The 12,195-nt window shown below is 33.6% G+C and overlaps 1 pseudogene across 1 annotated transcript; it reads right to left on the bottom strand.

Annotated features, from left to right (window-relative positions):
* Positions 1-1,595: 1,595 nt before the first annotated feature.
* On the bottom strand, positions 1,596-3,428 carry LOC143532213 (cytochrome P450 76T24-like; annotated as a pseudogene). The gene is made up of 2 exons (XR_013135136.1): positions 2,526-3,428; positions 1,596-2,338 (listed from the first exon to the last, which is right to left on the bottom strand). The product of XR_013135136.1 is annotated as a cytochrome P450 76T24-like (transcript).
* Between the last annotated feature and the right edge of the window lie 8,767 nt (positions 3,429-12,195).

Genomic DNA, 12,195 nt, shown 5'->3' with positions numbered 1-12,195 from the left:
CTAATTCATCACCAGTCCTTAGTTGGTAAGTTCCTGAATTCCAAATTCTCGATTATAATGTTTAAATTAGGAAGAATAGAAATCAGATGCAAAACATGTTTTTTATATTATATTAATATGACAATTTAAAACTTAGGACTTTGTAGCAGAGGATATGGAACTTGTGGAAACATTCTAATTGCTTCCTATGAGTTTTCTCGCTTTCTAAGGTTATATATTATTATGTTTGATGGGTTTTTGTGTTTTTGTTTTGAAAGTGTATACTAATTGATTATGATTTGAGCATTTAGATGTCAAACATAGATGGTCTGTAATTATTTTAATCATTTATAATACTTGGATGGGTCTAGCGGATTTACTATGATGAGTCAAGTTTGGGTAAAAGAAATAATTTTAGTAATTCAAGCATTAAATAGATTATGCATATTATGTTTTTAAAATAATTTTTTAACCCGTGTATCACACGGGTATATAGACTATTTAATTATATATTTTTGTTATTTTAATAGTGAGGGCAGTTTGGTCAATCACACCGATTCAACTTAAAAATTTAATGGCGTTAACATGTAAGGATTACCATACTTACAAAATGCATACCTCATGACCACCTTAGTAATAAGTTTTGAACTTTTAGAACCAAGTTTGTAATTATTTAAATTTGATGATCAAGCATGTAACATTCTTAAACCAAAGGAACCAAACATGTATTTAACCTTTTTATAAGAGTGGCAAAACAACCTGTTTTGGGTTAATTTGGTTAACTTTTAAAATTGAAATAGGTAACCCAAAGGTCAAGATGGGTTGAGAAAATGCTAGTGACTTTTGGTTATAAGTTAGAATGAGTTTGTTTACGGGTTAGAATAGAATAAAACAAGTTTTATCCAATTTTATTTCAAACAAAACCCACGAAACCGAATAGAACCGAGAAATCGAAACCGAAATCATTAAAACCGAACATATACCAAAACCGACCGAAATGGAAAAAAGCAAAACCGAAACGAAAAAAACTTAAAAACCGAACTGTTTTTTTTTTTAATTTTAATGAACAAGGAAGATGTGGGAAACATTTTAGTTATTTTACTTTTTGCGTTTTCGATTTATATTTTGAGTTATTAATTTTTTAATAACTTTTTTGAATAGTTTTTAGGAGTTTTGAAACCCTTTGTATTTTAACCTTTACTTAGTTCAAGATGGGTTAACTTTACCCATCTTGACCCATACCCATCCTAAACCGAATAAAACCGAGAAATCGCAACTGAACAAAAACCGAATAGATACCGTAAAGAAAAGAAAAGGCAAAAATGAACCCAAAAAAACGAACAAATGAGATGAATAGGACGACGGGAGAGACATTTTAGTTATTTTACTTTTTGCGTTTTTGATTTATATTTTGAGTTATTAATTTATTTGAATAATTTTTTAGGGGTTTTTGAAACACTTTAAATTCAACCTTTACTTGGGTTAAGGACTCAAGATGAATTAACTTTTCCTATACCAACCCTCTATTTTAAAAACTCATCCTCACCCAAACCCATTTAACCCATCATTGAAATCCAACCCAACCCACTCACAACGTTACCTCTATTTTAAATAGATCTTTCAAACCCACATGAGACTTTCACTTCATTTTTAACTTCCACATGGTTACATTTAGTATCATATAAGAATAAAGTACTCATCCAACTTCAAAATAATACAACCATATTATTTTCTTAACTAAACTGAAATATCAAACTTTGACTGGGATAGCCATTAGAGGAAAATTCTTTTGTAACGTAAAACCAAACTTATCAGCCATGTCCATATCTTGTGGACTCAGCCTCCCTTCAATCTTCCATTCAAACATGTAAATCAAAGACCCCAACATCACATGCAACAATCTATGAGCAAGTGGTAATCCTGGACACATCCTTCTTCCCGCACCAAATGGAATCAACTAAAAATCTTGACCTTTATAGTCAATTCCATTTTCAAGAAACCTCTCTGGTTCGAATCGTTGAGGGTTCGACCATACGTTGGGATCTTGCCCCATGACCCACAAGTTAAACAAGACCTGTGAATCTTTTGGGACAATATAGCCTTGGATCTCAATGTCGGTTATGGCTTTGTGAGGGACAAGAAAAGGAACCGCAGGATGCAAACGAAGAGTTGCTTTAATAACCGCTTGTAAGTAAGGGAGCCTTGAGATGTCTGATTCGTCAACACTTTCATTTTTGTTTCCTATTATTTCCCTGAGCTCAGATTGCGCTTTTGACATTTTCTCAGGGTTGTGAATTAGCTCAGCCATTGCCCATTCTAATGTGCTCGATGTCGTATCTGTTCTGGCAAGAAACAAATCCTGTCAGAATATCACGTGGGAATTTTTAATCAGTTTGCAATAATGCTATATGACGTCCAACTATTCAAATATCACGTGTCTTTATTTTTCAAGATTGCCCCACCAAAAAAAACAAGTCTCTTTTTTTCTTTCTTTGTAAGATTGACCCAAAATGTTTTCAAGATTAACACCAAACAAGACTACTTACGAATAGCAAATGCCGTATGTCATCCATGCTAAGTGATGATTCTTTATTTTGGTTGATATCTAACAACAAATTCGTAAGATCCTTGCTTGATGCTAAACATTCACCACTTCTTCTTGCTTCAATTCGCGCACTTATATGCTGCTCGAATATCGCCATTAGCTTCGTCACATAAAGTCCTGACCGTTTCCGCAATCCTTGTGGATCAAAAGGACGAAGAACCGGAAAGAAATCGGCTAGATTAGGTGTCCCACCAACCTCCATCAAACGCCAAACAAGATCCTTAAAATCTTGTGAAGAAACTGCATCATACTGAGCTAGATCAATGGAGAAGATGAAGTTTGAAAGAATGTTAAGAGTTGTAGTGGCTGCAGTTTGACCTACGTTGACCGGTTTGCCGGTTTTTGAACACCCATGCACGTAATCAAGAAGCTTGTTAACCTTTTCCTTGCGGAGGTGTTGGCTAGCATCGAGTTGGCGTACGGAAAACAAGTGCTCTTTGGATATTCTTCTTAGTCTTCGCCATTGATCACCGACTGGCAACCAGATCATCGAGATATTATGGCGTTTGTGCGCTGTGGCTGCCTGCTGGACCGATCTACTCGAGAAAGACATGTCATGCTTTGAGAATAACTCTTGAGCAGTTTTATGGGACGAAACAACGGTCATGGTGGTGCTACCGAGCTTTAGGGACATAAGCGGCCCATATGTTTTGCTTAGGGCCGCTAGCGAGTGGTGTGGTTTGTCTCCGAGTTCAAAGATGTTTCCGATGATTAGGAGTGGGTATGGGCCAGGTGGGGGCATGGGTCGGGCGGCTACCGCTAACTTTCTGTGGCCGAATTTGGTAAAGAAGGTGTAAAAAGATATAAGAATGGAGAGAAAGATGAAGATGATTGTGTAGTCCATTTCTTTAATTTCTCATGAGTAACTAAAGTGTCTGAGGTGATGGTGTTAGTTTATATTACTACTAGATTTTATCTCCCGTATTACGAGGGTTGTTTTACATTATTTGTTTTTAATATTTATATATATATATATATATATATATATATTTGAATTTGAATTTTATTTATTGTAAAAAAGTTAATAATTAATATACTTGAGCTTTGATGATAAAATGGTTTCACAAATAAATGCTATGTTGTAATCCGGTTTAAAAGGTATCTGGGTTTGGTGATACTCATTATCCGTTTATTTTTGTTATTATAAAATTGCTTCTTAATTATAAATAATATATTTTTTTTAAAATAAAATAGGATATTAATTTTTAGTATATCCATATTTTATAGGATTTTCATATCAAATATTTGATGATATTAATTTTTAATATAGTGAGATGTTATAACCCGTTTAAGAGCTATCTGGGTTTGGTGAGAACTTTACCCGTGAATTCAGGTCAAATGCGTGAGAAATCTTCATTTACAAATAAAGCAATCTGATGGCTTGAGAGAATGTTTGTTTTACATTTTTTGTTTTTTAATCTTTATTTTTTTGGATTTTAATTTTCTTTATTGTAAGAAAGTTAATAATATACCAAGGGTTTGATGATAAAAGAGTTTTATAAATAAATAATATGCTACAACCCAAAAATCTTATAAAATCGTTTCTAAATTATAAATAAAATATTTTTTTTAAATAAAATAGGATATTAATTTTTAGTATATCCATATTTTATAGGATTTTCATATCAAATATTTGATGAGATTAATTTTTAATATAGTGAGATGTTATAACCTGTTTAAGAACTATCAGGGTTTGGTGAGACCTTTACATGTGAATTCGGGTCAAATGCGTGAGAAATCTTCATTTACAAATAAAAAAAATCTGATGCCTTGAGAGAATGGTTGTTTTACATTTTTTGTTTTTTAATATTTATTTTTTGGATTTTAATTTTCTTTATTGTAAGAAAGTTAATAATATACTAAGGGTTTGATGATAAAAGGGTTTCATAAATAAATGATATGCTATAACCCAAAAAGCTATCTGGAGTTTGTGACCCATGACTCGCTTATGTTTTTTTACTATAAAATTGTTTATTAATTATAAATAATATATTTTTCTTTTTAAATTGGATATTAAATTTTAGTATATTCTTATTTTATATGATTTTCATATCAAATAATTGATAAGGTTAATTTTTAATTTAATGAGATGTTATAACCCGTTTAAGAGCTATTTGGTTTTGGTAAGACCCATACCCATGAATTTGGGTTAAATCAATAAGAGGCCTTCATTTAAAAATCAAGTAATCTGGTGAATTCCATAAAATAGGGGAGCGACCACATCACGACACGTAGGATTCTAGGGTGATTGTTTATATATATTATAGATAGATAGATTGGTCACTGGTGGGAGTCAAAAGATGGGAATTAGATAATTCTACTTCTAAGCCTTTAAAGTTGAAAAGTTTTGCTATGAAGTTAGGAATAAGACTGAGACATATATCTACCCTCAAACGGCGTATTATATCACTGCAATTGTATTTAAGATAACTCTTTTCAAAACCTAATACTACTGCACTTATTGTGGAAATCTCTTAAAATATTAATTAATTAAGTATTTATGTATATATAAAAACCAAACGTTACATCCAAATATCAATCAAGGTGTTACTCAAGTCATTGAATGTGTGCTTTAATTAATTTTATGATGAACATTAGGTGAGACAAAACATGCATAATTATACACTTTTCACTCAGTTTTAAAATATTTTAGCATTTATATAAAACCATACAATCCCTCACTTGTCTAGTGGTAGGAGGCTTGGGTTCTCCAATGGATACTCAACTTCGAATCTCACTTGTGTCATATTTGGGTGGATATTGACAATGATGGATTTGAGCTAGGCCTTGTGCAAAGGTTGTCAGTTCGAATCTTGAGCCCACCTGGGTTTTCGTCCCGCCGTATGTTACGCCAAAGAATTCTACTCTTGTGGTGGCACAACAGCTGTCTAGTGGCAGTCGGCGGGACGGGGGAACGCCCAAACCAAACTCTAAAGCCAGCGTGGGCCGGGTTAAGACAACATATCTGGCCAGAGTGGGGCATCGTGACTCTCTAAATTTGAAGGGTGCGGTAACCTAAATACAAGAAAGTCGCCGTTCTAAAAAAAAATAAAACTATACACCATTATAACACCTAATAAAATTTAAATAACTTAAAAAAAAAACTTTGCTACTACTATGTAAAATAGTTGTTGTTGTTATGAGATTCGGTGCCGCGAAGTTCCGACAACTTGGCGCCACCATATTGGTCCATGACATTTTGCTTCTTTTCTCTTTGTTTTATTTCTAGTACTGTAACGAAAACTGACCGAATGCCAATTATGTTTTTGTTTTCGTTCTGATATCGTAATGAAATGTGACGGGTATCAACCGAATTCAAGTAGACTCACCCTATTTTGTTTTTATTCCTATCCCGTAATAAACATAATGAAAATCGACTGAATGCCAATTTTGTTTTTTGTTTTAGTTCTGGTACTGCAACTAGCATGGCGGAAACTGACTGAATTTGCTTAAGCAGCACCTTATTGGTCCACTACATTTTGCTTCTGTCCTTTTTGTTTTACTTCCAGTACCATAATGAAAATTGACCGAATGCTAATTTTGTTTTCGTTCCAGTATAGCAACGAATGTGACAGTTATCGACTGAATTCATGTAGGCACACCCTAACCTTTTAAAAAGGCGCAACACACCCATTGAAATTAGGGTCATCTTCTTCACCTTCGTATTTTCTTCGCTAATTAACATTTTTATAGCAGTTAACGCGTTGATCGGAAACACTACTAAGTTACAGAGCCATATATCTATCTAACAAATTAAACAGGGGAAGTTGCAATACCTTTGCAAACAACCATCGTCCAACGTATGTTGTGTATACAATGTGCCTCACCAAAATGCAACCGAAAACACCAGAGTACGGGGTGTTTCTTGGCGTTCGGGACAACAACGTACCCACAACACTACTAGTACGCATGATCTAACACAAACACTTTTTCTCTCCCCTAGTCACCCACCAACCCCACTTAAACACTTTTTTTCTCTCTCTCCCCTCTTCTTCAAAGAACCGTCTAGTAAGATGGACACTTCTCCGTATCTCTCCTTTGCTTGGTCTTCTCTCTCATCCATATGGACTCTCTCTTACTCTCTCCTTTAAATAAGACATGGATGGCGAAGCTTTTTCTTATTGGAGATGCGCGTTTAACCTTTAACCTAATTAACATTCTTGAATGCATTTATGATTATGCATCACTTACCTCTTAAATTAAGGCTAGTTTAACAGATGTTGAATATACTTTTTCTATTAAGCACTTTTAATTTATGTTGTTAGATAGATAAAGAAGTTGAGTCCTTTTTTTTTCTAAGTCCCATGCAATATTATTTTTGGGATGTGTTATTCGTACACCCTTTGGTTATTCACACACTTTACATATGATCGTATAGGGGCTATATGATCGTATGGAACCCCACATTAAAGGGTGTATGGATAGGTCAAGGGTGTGTGAATAACCAATGCCTTATTTTTTCCTTTGGGTGGGTGAGATGTGATTTCTTGTAAGGGAATAATCGGTGCATCTCTTGGAAAGGACGAGAGTAATAGGGGCCTTGTACTAACTTGTTAAAAAACTATATGTAGCTCAAGTTTCACGGTACATTGTCATGTCGTTTACACTTTAAACTACGAGAAAATTTCCTAAATGGACCATTTAAAGAAAGAGAATGTTAAAAATGGTCCACTAATTTCAAGGGTTGTTATATACAAACACCATCCCCATGGTGTGTGAATAAGGCTATACGGCTCGTATAGGACCTATAGTCGTATAGGTATACCCTATTAACATGCGTACGAAGGTGACAGTGTGGCAGCTTTTTATAGTCTATACGAGCCGTATAGACCCTATACGAGTCATATAGATATTCTTGTTCGTATAGACCCTATACGAGCCGTACAGAGTCTATATGACTCATATAGACAACATGCCAACTGTACTTTGACCAGATATTTATAATTATATTATATCCTATACGAGTAGTATAGATGGTATACGACCCATACAGGCTAGGTATCAGTTTTTCTTGCTCAAACCATATAAGATTTGTGTGTTGCTTTGTTAGATAATACCAAAAGTTGTGTGGCTCATGTTATTTGTATGTTTTTATGTATATAGCAACATATTTACTTTTAAATTACGTGTTTCTATTTTATGAACAACTCGGATGCTATTTTTAATATTTTGTAATTTTAAAAAAATCTAAAAAAAAACTATACGACTCATATAGACCCTATACGAGCCGTATAGACCTATACGGCTCGTATAGGGGCTATACGATAGAAATAAATGAAATTGACACTAATCACCAAAAATGACTTGACACTACACCTATACGAGTCGTATAGACCCTATACGACTCGTATAGGCCCTCCTGGTGTTTGAATAACCTCCTTGGTGTATGAATAACCTAAGCCATTTTCAATATTTTCAAAATGGACCAAGAAATTTGGACTAGGGCAACGTCATTCAAAAAGATTTGAATCTCGTCTGCATCGTCCAAGTTTAAAGTGAATCCCGTCCTTCCCGTCCAAATTTATGTGAATTATATCTTTCCAGTTCAAATTTTGAGAAATTTTTTTTTTCATCTTCTCTAACACTTTTTCTCCCTCCTTCAACCTCCCTATCTTTTTCATCATCATCATCATCATCATCATCATCATCATCATCATCATCTTCTTCTTCTTCTTCTTCGAACCGAAGCAAATTTTGGGTGAAAACATGGTGAGTTATCATTGGATGTTTTGTTGCAAAAGATGGTTGAGCCACCGGTGACAACCAGTAAACCAGTGGAGGTGGGTAATGCTCTTAACGCGCCTACTCATGGTGGAGGTATTCTGGTTCGAAGAAGATGATGAAGAATAAGAAGATGAAGACGAGGAAGAAAAAAAAGAAGAAGAGAGAGGTTGAAGGAGAGAGAAAAAAGTGTTTGAGATGATGACAAAAATTTTTTTCTCAAAATTTGGGCTGGAAATACGAAATTCAATTAGAATTTGAACAGAAAAGACGGGATTCACTTTAAATTTGGACGGAGCAGATGACATTCAAATCTTTTTGAATCCCATCGCCCGAGTCCAAATTTCTTGGTTCATTTTGGGAATATTGAATGGGGGTGTTATAAAATCTGAAATCTGGACCTTTCGGATAATGGATTTCACTATCGGAATCCGAATCCGGATCCAAAATTTTAGATATCTAAAGTTCAGATATCCGGTCGGATAGTGATTCGGATATCTGAAAAAAAACCTGTTTTAATCCAAAACCAGGTTTTCCAGTCCAACAACCCAAACAAGCAAATAGTATTTGGGTTTTCCAATCCAATAACCTAAGCATAAATGTACAAAGAAACAAGTAAATAACACACAATATATTTTTCAAAATAAACACAACCGATTGAGATGAAGAAGGAAGAAACAGCGGTGGTGTCGTGGTGGATTTGGTGTAGAAGGAAGAGTGAAAGAGACGGACGGAGGTGGTGACTGGTGACGGAAGAGTGCCGGAGGTGACTGGAGCCATGGAGGTGGTGTTGTACTACATATGGAAGGGAAATAGAGTAATGATGGAGATTGGTAACTAAAAAGGAGGAAGTCACGGCTGAAGGAGTGTTGATGTTTTTAAACTAGGATTACGTCATCTAGGTATATAATAAAAATAAAACGAATATTAAATTTATATTTCGGATAGTTTGGATATACGGACGATCCGAAACACGCCAAAAATGCTATCCGAATCCGAATTCTCGGATATCCGGGGTTCAGATATCCGAATTTTCGGATATCTGAAATTTCGGATAGTTCGGATACAGATTATCGGATAGTTCAGATACGAATTCAGATATTTTTTAACACCCATAATATTGAAAATTAGTGGGCCATTATCCATTTTCTTTTTTTTCAAATGGTCTATTTAATAAATTTTCCCTTCTACCCCACATATCCTTCATCATATATATCACTTTTCTTACCCAACAACTATTTTTTCTTTTTAAATTAAAAAATAAACATAATAAAAAAACAAAACTATATTTAATTAAAACTTACACATTATTAAAATACTGTAAGTTAAAAAAAACAAACATGTATGAAAAATTTAAAAATCTCAAAGCCAGGCGTATTTCACCCATATTTCATGTTTTCAGTCTAGAGTTACTTCCAACACTCGACTCATCAAATTGTTGTAGGTATGATTAAACATCTTCAAGTCCTGGTCAATCATTTGCCTCTCCGCCTCTTGTTGTCACTCCAAAAACTCTATGGTAGCTTCTCCTTGTTTCTTTTTTATCTTGACAAACTCCCTAAACGATCTTTCCTTATCCCATATTCTCTAAGTTTCTAGGTCATATGCATTTTATTGACGTCGACAAGGTGTGCCTATTTTCTTTCCCACGTGTCCTTGTTAGTCTGATGTCTTCATTGAGGTCCGGCTAAATATTCAGGCTCAAGTAGTAGTTGCCGGCTTCCGATGACATTCTTTTGTCAAAAGTACTATCGGTCTCATCACCCATTGTAACAACTCGGATTTTCCCACAAACGAATTTATATCTTTTACCCGTCCCGTTCTACGTTAGGGATATTTTAAGCATTGAAAGTATCACGTTTATCGAGGAAAAATTATACAATTTCTATTTATTATATTGATTTAATAGATATATAACTTTGAAAAATATACACTTTTAACCCAAACATGAACTAAAATCCATATTGTTTCCATCTTTAATCTATGAGGACTCAATTGCAATTTCTAAAATTTATTTTTATAACCCATCACCCTGACCCGTTAACCATGCCCGTTAACCCATATCCGTTAACCCATTTACCTTACATAAGCCACGAATATCGATCTAAATAAGGAATCGAATCCCGTTTATGATTCCTCATATTATTATAGGCCTAAACCAACCTTTAATTAAGAAACAGGATCCAAAATTTATACGTATTGATTCTTTTGCTAACCGACTTGACCTAGGATCGATATTATAACTTAGGGCTCATAATAATTCAATACTCGTGGTTGCACCTCCTCTGTAACCCGGTGAATCAAACCCCTAAACCTAATTGTGTTAACTTTGGCCATGAAACCCTATTCGTCTTCTGTTATTGCCGGCCCCGTTTATGTTCAATTGATCTGTTCTTAATCGACCTTACAGGTAATAATTTATACGACTGAGTTCGTCTTGTTATGTTTAACAAAATCCCTAACATTCATTCATCAAACATATAGCGGATTGATCAATTGCTAAATCTAGGGTTCTTGAATAATCTGGGTTGTTTTAGCTTCTGTATATCTTATATTGTTTTCATTCTTTCAACAACTGACACACCAGCACAGCCTGTTGGTGTGTGTGTTCAGTTCTGTGAGCAGGCATTAGGTCGCGGGTTCGAGTTCGGCCGGTTGTATATTTTTGGTTATTTTTGGTCTTTATTATTTTAAGGGTTTTAAAAGATATATCATATATTATAATTAATATTAACTATTAAATAAATAATATTTTATCTAACCGACATCCTAAAGTTAAACTTTTGGTGTCAAATAATCTTGTTACAAGTTTTCGTATATATATATATATATATATATATATATATATATACACACACACTTCTTATTAATTATAATAAACCATTATTTATTATTTTATTAAGAACCGATGTTAATATTGATGTTTCTCGTTATAAAAACGTCTTTATGAATTAATCTTATTTATTAGATATATATTATATATGTATATATATATATAAGTATATGTATATGTATATATGTATGTACTATTTATTTTAAACAAAATCCCAATAAACGTATTTAACGTGATGAAACATGTTACTTATATTTTTACCATCGGATTTCGTTAAAGACTTTAAGATATAAATTTTATGTTAATTGTATATTTAGACATTTATTATTATTATATCTCAACTCATAATTATTTAAAAACTAATTATTCGTAAGTTCGATTATATGATAAACGATGATTTTATAATAATCTTTAGAGAGCAATCGTTCAATCCATAATATATCAATCATAATTGTAACTCAAATCACATCGAAATCTTAAATTCATTAAACGTATTACATCATTCGTTCATAATATTATATTATTTAATTAGGATTCTTGTCGATAATTCCTGAAGAACGTGTTTTCTGCTTTCTTGTCGTATACCTTCTCTTTCGACTTATTCGCTCAGGTGAGTCAATTCCCCTATTTTACTCGATTTCATAAACGTTTTGGGGATATATGCGTACGTAATCATATTTTCATACTATATATTTTCTAACAAATGCATACGTGTTATTGTGAAGTGATTTAATCAAACTTATGTGCTATTTGCTTACTTGTGTTACCATTCAATCAATCGTATGTTGGAATTACTATTCAATCAATCATATAGCGGGTGTTCCTGCTGGTGACCAATGCCCGATTCTCTTGGCAACGGTCTACATACTTGTTTGTGTTTTGATTATATTTACTGCACTTATCACGTTATGCTTATTTATTGTCTTTTGTCAAAACTGGTGATATTCTCACTCAACTTTATGTTGACAAAAACTCCATTTTATACGCATATGCAGGTTGATTGTATTGAAGATCGAAGTTTGGACACGTAGACGAGACTTTAGAATATAATCAAGTT

Source organism: Bidens hawaiensis, unplaced genomic scaffold (genome assembly GCF_021521415.1).
Source record: "Bidens hawaiensis isolate Kalapana, Puna unplaced genomic scaffold, B.hawaiensis_p1.1 tig00009411_1, whole genome shotgun sequence".
NCBI lineage: Eukaryota > Viridiplantae > Streptophyta > Magnoliopsida > Asterales > Asteraceae > Bidens > Bidens hawaiensis.
This window is presented reverse-complemented; position numbering and strand designations above follow the sequence as displayed.